The sequence below is a fragment of the Peromyscus leucopus genome, chromosome 3 (assembly GCF_004664715.2).
Source record: "Peromyscus leucopus breed LL Stock chromosome 3, UCI_PerLeu_2.1, whole genome shotgun sequence".
Lineage (NCBI taxonomy): Eukaryota > Metazoa > Chordata > Mammalia > Rodentia > Cricetidae > Peromyscus > Peromyscus leucopus.
In genome coordinates this window covers 147699452-147707235 of record NC_051065.1, presented here as the reverse complement: position 1 = coordinate 147707235, position 7784 = coordinate 147699452, and positions in this window count along the sequence as shown.

Genomic DNA, 7784 nt, shown 5'->3' with positions numbered 1-7784 from the left:
TTCTTTTAATGAGAGAGAATAAACATGAAGTTGAGTGAGTAAGGAGTTTGGGGAAAGTCCAGAAGAAGATAGGGACAGGAAAGACTATGATCAAAATATCTTGTATTAAGATCTCAAAGAGTAAATAAGAATGTTATTTAGAAAAGGTGAGCCTTTGGGATACTTGCCTGCATTGTTTTTTTTAAATTTCTTTTATTTTATATATTTTATTTTACAATACTCTTCAGTTCTACATAACAGCCACAGATTTCCTTGTTCTCCCCCTTCCTGCCCCCCTCCCCGTCCCCCCAGCCCACCCCCCTTTCCCATCACCTCCAGATCAAGGCCACCCCCAAGGACTGAGATCGACCTGATAGACTCAGTCCAACTTGCCTGCATTCTACATAATACAATAAGGTGCTGTGGGCTCAGTTTTCAAGGGAAAGCCAGAGATTCAAGTGGAGGAGAAGCTGCATGTGTAGTGTGTGAGGGGTAACTTGGGCACCCATGACCTTGATTTCCTCAAAGTTCACTCACAGCTTTCAGACCCCTGTTGCCTCTATCCCTTTTCAAAGTATTGTTGTGTGAATTACCTTCATCATTTTCTCTTTCAGACTCTGGCGCTCAGAGGAACACAGTGGCAAGAAGGGATTTTGTGTTGTGCTAAATTATCACCCAAACATTAAAGGATGGAGCTGGAGTGATGTCTCTTATGATGGTTATTATAGGTTAGTTAGTGAGATGATGCAGCTGTCTTATGAATCAAACATTCTCTATGGACACATGACGTGGTTGGAGTGAAATCCATAATTATGAACATAGTTAGGGTTCAAACATAGGTGCTTGGAATTGTATCAGTAATCTAGGGTCTTAGTAATTTCTCTCTCTCTCTCTCTCTCTCTCTCTCTCTCTCTCTCTCTGGTTATCTCTCTTTCTCTCAGAAGTCAGGGTCTCCCTATGTAGCTCTAGCTGTCCTAAAACTTACTATGTAGACCAGGATGGTCTCATACTCACAAAGATCCTCCTGCCTTTCCTTCCTGAGTGCCGGGATTAAAGGCATTTGACCCTGCACCCAGAGTCTTAGTAAATTCTTGATGTCTGCAGAATTTTATGTAGCTGGGTCACAGATTCTTCCATTTATGAGAACATTGGCTCATGTTTGTCCTCATTCATCCATTTGTTCATTCATAAAAGAAGCATTTTCTCCCTGTCAGCCACTATGTTAGAGAGCCCTTTGTGCACACACAGAAAGCACTTGTGTCTCTCTGCTAAGGTCTGTCTGATGCTAAGGTTTTACTCACTGATTGGATGCTGTGATTCTGTCCCCATCTGCCATTTGTCTTTCCTCTTTGGCTTTGTTGATGTATAACTGACTAGTAAACTTCTGTATGCTTAAGATACCGATGTGCTGATCTGATATACGTATATACTAGGAAATGATTACAGGTTAGCTAACACATGCATTACTGAAGGCAGTGGCCATTTATTTGTGTTTGTGCAGAAAGAACACATAAGGTCTTCCCAAACAAATTCCTGTCGGGCTGTAATACTATTGACTGTTGTCACCACAGTGCACACTGGTCTCCAGAACTTCTCTTGGATCTGAATTTTCAGTTCACCATCACCATCCTATTTCTTCCAACACCCAGCTCCTTGAAATTGCTATTGAATTTCTTCCTGTGAGATTTCCTTGTGAAGATCCCACAGAAGTGGGATCTTATCTACACATGGCCATCCCAATGTGACCCCAGAGTTCCTGCAACTGTGCCTTTCATTAGCTGCTCATTTCCTGACCACAATCAAACTCAAGTTCTTTCTATGCAGGTTTTGGTTTCATGTGTATCAGATTTACAAGTTCACTTCCCAGGGAAGAAGGTGCACAATAATTCTTGGGGGGAACTTTTTATTTTCTTCCTTAGACAAGGTTTCTGTGCAGCCCTGGATGTCCCAGAATTTGCTCTGTAGAGTATGCTGGCCTTAAACTCAGAGATCTGTCTCCCAAGTGCTGGGATTAAAGGTGCGGGCCTTCATGGCCTGACATCTGGGGGGACTTTTACTTTGTTTAGAGTGAGTTTTCACCATTATTGTTTCTACAACAGAGCCGGGTGAAGGAAGCAGAAAGGTCCCCCATCACTTAGCTCCTCTGACTGCACAGTAGAGTGAACTTGAACTGCAGCATTGCCCCAGTACTCAGTGCTGGACAGCTTCAGTCTATTTTGTATTTTATGTGCTCCTTAATTTTCCTCAGAGGACTTTTTTTTTTTTTTTGGTTTTTTCGAGACAGGGTTTCTCTGTGTAGCTTTGCGCCTTTCCTGGAGCTCACTTGGTAGCCCAGGCTGGCCTCGAACTCACAAAGATCCGCCTGCCTCTGCCTCCCAAGTGCTGGGATTAAAGGCGTGCGCCACCACGCCCGGCTTCCTCAGAGGACTTTTAAATACACAGATATGTCACAGAATTAAAGACTGGAGTCTAAGAAATGTTTGCTCAGACTTGCTCAAAACCAAATGGATCAAGGACCCTGACATTAGATTTTAGACCCTGAATTCGATGGGGCAGAAAGTAGGGGATAGGCTTGACTTCAATGGCCCAGGAAAAGACTTTGAACAGAACTCCAATAGACCAGAAATTAAGACAAACAGTTAATAATGGGGATCTCATTAAACTAAGGGCTTCTGATCAGCAAAGGCTGTCAGTGGAATCAGAAAGAATTCAATACCAACTGTATATCTGATAGAGAGTTACTATCTAGAATAGACAAAGAGCTTTAGAAAAAGGAAAGTACTCCCACAAAAGGAAGGAAATTAACAATTCAATAAAAAGAAAGATAACAACTGGAGAAAAATCCTTATCCACACAATTTAAAAATTCTTTGAGGTTTTTCACACCCCAGTCAGAATGATTAAGATAAAACAAAACTAAACAACAACAATGAAACCCAGCATCAACAAATGCTGAGCTGGATGTGGGACATGGGAACACTTATTCATTGCCAGAAGGAGTGCAAACTGGAGTAATGACTGTAAATATCAGTGTGGAGTTCCTCAGAAAGCTAAAAATAATGTCTGCCAGACGATCAAGCTGTACCTCTCTTGGGCATTTACCCAAAGGACTCCGTATCCTAATCTAGAGACACATGCTCATCCATGTTCATTGATGCTCTGCTCACAATAGCCAGGAGAAAAAGGCCTAGATGTCCATCAGCTGATGAATGAATAATGAAATGTATATTTATGCAATGGAATATTATTCAGCTGTTCAGAAAGATGAAATTATGAAATTTTCAGGCAAATGAATGAAGCTGGAAGCATTCATCCTTGTTGTCTAGCTATCATAGTGCTGGGAAGTGCTGTTCATACTACCAGAGAAGAAGAGGATTCATCAATCTTATCCAGTTCTGAACCCTGGGAGCTACAAGTATGATGTGACTTGGCAAGACCTGCCCACTGGTGGAATAGTGGCTGCAACATCATGACAGCAACCAACAACTTTCTGATTAGATTTAAGTTTAGCTCCATAAGATGAAGCACACACCTGAAACCATAATTGGGTAAGAACCTGCGACTAGAGTGATCATAGGCTATAGGGGAGAATCTATTACTATTATTTAGCTAAAGGGACATAATACACTGGCTCTTAAAGACTTACCATTAAATCTGAATCAATGTATCAGCCTTCTCCTGAGAAGCTTCAATTTGCTATAGATGATGATTAATACAGAGACCCACAACTGGCCAAGGTACAGTGAATAAGCAGAATGCTCACCCCTAAATGGGACATGTAATGGGGGATTTATTAAGGCAACTACATGTAGTTAGAAGGGAGGTTTATTTTGGGGCAACTTACAACACGTAAATGGATAGTTTACAAGATCCGGGAGAGGTGCAGTGCAGTCCAGCGGTGTTCTCTGGAGAACTCTGCTTGGTCTACCATCCAACACCCAGGATCACCAGGAACCAAGAGAGCTGGCACATCCAGATCTCAGGTCTTAGGTAGGGGTGACAGTTACCGGAAGCCTCACTGGGGGTAGAACTTCCAGGCCAAAGTTGGAAAAGCTACCCGCTACATCCCCCCTTTTGTCTAAATAAGAAAGTTCTAACCTAATACAAAACTATTCAAAAGGGGAATCATCATCAAATATTGTCCATGAGGAATAAGGGATAATGACCTAGACAAGATGGAACTACAACCAACATGAACAATATCAAACAAAAGACACATACTAAAATCCAGAGAAGTCTGGAGCATAGGTAAATGGCATGTTACAAAGACCATTCCAAAAGCTGTCCTATCCTAAAGAACCTAAATCTAATACTTAATATGTTCTAGCTCAGATACAAAAAGATTGTAACTATAACTGTTAGTCTTCAATCCTATCAAAGACCTGAGAAGGAATATAATATCTGAGAAATGGGAGAAGGACGCAAGCAACTTTTAGAAGTCTTGTGAGAGTAGACAGAGACAGCTGGCCGCCTGGACGGTCACCTGAAGTTACTCAGCATTGCTGGTGCATTCAAAGTGGCTACAGGTTTAGAGTACCTGTCAGACCATTTTACTGTCAGCAGTCGAGGCAAGGGCAGGTGTTTGCCTAGTAGGCCATTTTGTACCAAGATGAAGACAAATTTCCAAATGGAAATGTCACAGAAGCCCAGCATTGTCTTGGGATCAGATCAGTGCTGCCAGGAGCAATAAGAAACATTTAAATGCCATATTATTCAGGTTTATAAAGTTTTGACGATACTTATGTATCTGACATATGTTTCTGTAAGTCTGGAGAACCTATCTAAAATAACAATAGAAATGTCAAACATAGGTGACTATAAATCTCTAAGTCTTATCTACCCAGATAACCTAAGTACTAAGGCCTCACGTAAACAGGGTAAACAGTTTGTAAGCAAATGTGCAGTAAAAGGATGATGACTTCAAAATTGTGACAATACACAAAATAGCTTAAGCAGAGGTGGAAATGTATAGAACAATATGCAATATGACAATAATCCTAAATATATATCAATATACCAAATATCCTAAGCAGAGGTAGAACATACATACAGTATAACAAATATAATTTTACATTTGTATCAATATACAAAACATTTCAAATAAGAGTAGAAATATATGTACATTACAACAAATATGGTTCTGTATTTGTAACAATATACAAATTATCTGGAATAAGAATATAAACATAGTTTGCATTTGTATCAATATACAAGAATCCATAACAGTACAATTTATCTAAGGCTGATATTTTACTAAATTAGTTTACTAGTATATACAATAATCTACCTTAATATCCTATACATATCCATTCCCTTTTATTAGGTAATATTATATCCTTCTGAGGTCTTTGATGTAGTTGAAGACTATATAGTTATAATTTTCCTTAGTTATGATAAAAGGTAAATTAGATATGAAACCTTAGACTCACAAATATAGGATAAATAGAATATTTTCTTTGAATTTGCCAAATATATATAGTCTAGATATTGTAACTGTAATTCTTGTTTGATAACTGTTTTGTTATATATAATTTTACTATGTTAAAGTTAGAACTTTCCTTTTTAATTAAACTGAAGGGGGAAATGCTGTGGGATAATGCTTTTGTACACTGGTTTAATAAAATGCTGATTGGCCAGTAGCCAGGCAGGAAGTATAGCATGGATAAGCAGACAAGGAGAATTCTGGGACCAGGAAGGCTGAGTCAGGAGATGCCATCCTGCTGTTCAGGGAGCAGCATGTAATGGCACACAGGTTAAGCCACAGAACACGTGTTAACATATAGATTAACAGAAATGGGCTGAGTTTAAATGCTATGAGCTAGTCAGTGGTAGGCCTGAGCTAATGGCTGAGCAGTTTTAATTAATATAAGCCTCTGTGTGTTTACTTGGGTCTGAGCAGCTGTGGACCAGGCAGGACATAGGACAACTTCTAGCTACAGACATATATACCACAACTCCCTTCCATACAAAGCTCAAGGAACATTGTGGAAGAGGGCACAGAAAGTTTAAGAGCCAAATGTGATGGGTAACTATAAGGAAACAGTGTATTTTGGACAGAGCAGGACACCTGAATATAGGACTCATAGTGGTTGTTAAAGAATGCTCAAGCCCAAGTCATACCAAACCCTATCATGGGAGAAAACCTGTCTCTAGGTTGTTTCCAGGTTCTGGCTATTAGGAATAACACTGCTATGAACATAGTTGAGCAATTGTCCTTTTAGAATAATTGATCATCCTTTGGCTACACGCCCAATATTCTTCCAGGGATTCTTATGTCTCCACTTTATTTTAACGGGTGCAAAATAGAATATCAAAACTGTTTATATTTTTATTTCCTTTAAGGCTAAGTATTTTGAACACATTTTTAGGTATCCACTGGCCATCTGTATTTATTCCTTTGAGAATTCTCTGCTCAGTTCATGAGTCCTGTTGGAAAAGATTTTTTTTTTTTTTAAAACCTATCCTGTAAGCTATCTCTCCACCTTGCTAATTGTTTGTTTTGCTGTTTATACCACATTTTTGAGGATGCTACTAGCAATCCTTTAGCTAGATAATGTAAAGTGATTGGAAGTGGTCTGCATAATTGATCAAGTATGTTTGCATAATTCTCTGTGGAAGGATTAAACTTTGATGCTCTTGACATATTTTCCCGTGGGACCTACATTGTCCATTGTCTGTCTTTCTACCTATTTATAGGTTTGTGCAAGTGACTGCTATTGACTAGTAATATAAGAGTGACTTTTTAATGACCACTACATTACTTGTGTGTGTGTGTGTGTGTGTGTGTGTGTGTGTGTGTGTGTGTGGTTCTCTTATCATATTCAGGGATTGAAGTTGGGTGATCAGGCTTGGTAGCAAACACCTATACCTGCTGAGCCATATCACTAGCCTTGAATGTCGCATTAGAATAGAGGAGTATATTTCATGCTTAACTACTCTGTGGTCTTGGCTCCAAAATGAGGAAATGCATGGAAGGATCCAAGCAGAATTAGCCTTAGCTAAACCCTAAGCACAAATAAAATGTGATTGAGAAATAAGTGTTTGGTGTTGTAAGCCAGTTAGGCCCTGAAATTGTTGATGAGAAAGTATAGTTCATGCACATTGTGGTTTTTTTTCCCAAGGGAGAGAGAGGTAACTTTAGAACTCAATTTTGTAAACTGAGTTTGAATGATAGACTCTGGAATAAGTGGTTACAGTTGGGAGGATGTGTGTACATGAATCACTGGGTCCCTGAACCACATATGGAGAACTACTAATTCTCTTTTTCTTCTTGTATCCTTTAAAAATACTATATTCCTTTTCCTTACTAAATAATGCAATTTTGAGTAAAGTATTATACAGGACAAGGCAGGGTAGGCGTCCATGGTACGGTGGGGTGTGGGGAAACAATGATCTGTCTGTGCAGAGGGCTGGCTTGACAGCTGAATTGGTCCCGAGCAGTGACGGGAAATGTGTCTTGAATGGGGAGTAAGTCCACAAGCAGCAGCCTGATGTGAGACTTCAGAGCCTGAGAGGTGACAATGTGTCTGATAATGGGCAGGTGCAGAGCCTCTGAGCTCAAGCATGGGGAGAAGGCATCCATGCTTGAGGCCCCTTCTTGTGGGAAGTCAGAACCCTGAATGAGTGAGTGAGCAGAGGGTCCTCACGGACAGCCTGGTGTGACACCTCAGCACTTGAAGGAGGTGAGGGTGGGACCCAGTGCACAATGTTAGGTGGGATCCGGAGACTCAGCAGTCTGAGGCGACCTTTCTTGTAGAGTGTAAACCAGGAGTGGGTTCCAGGGACCAGGCAAGGTACAGAATGTGG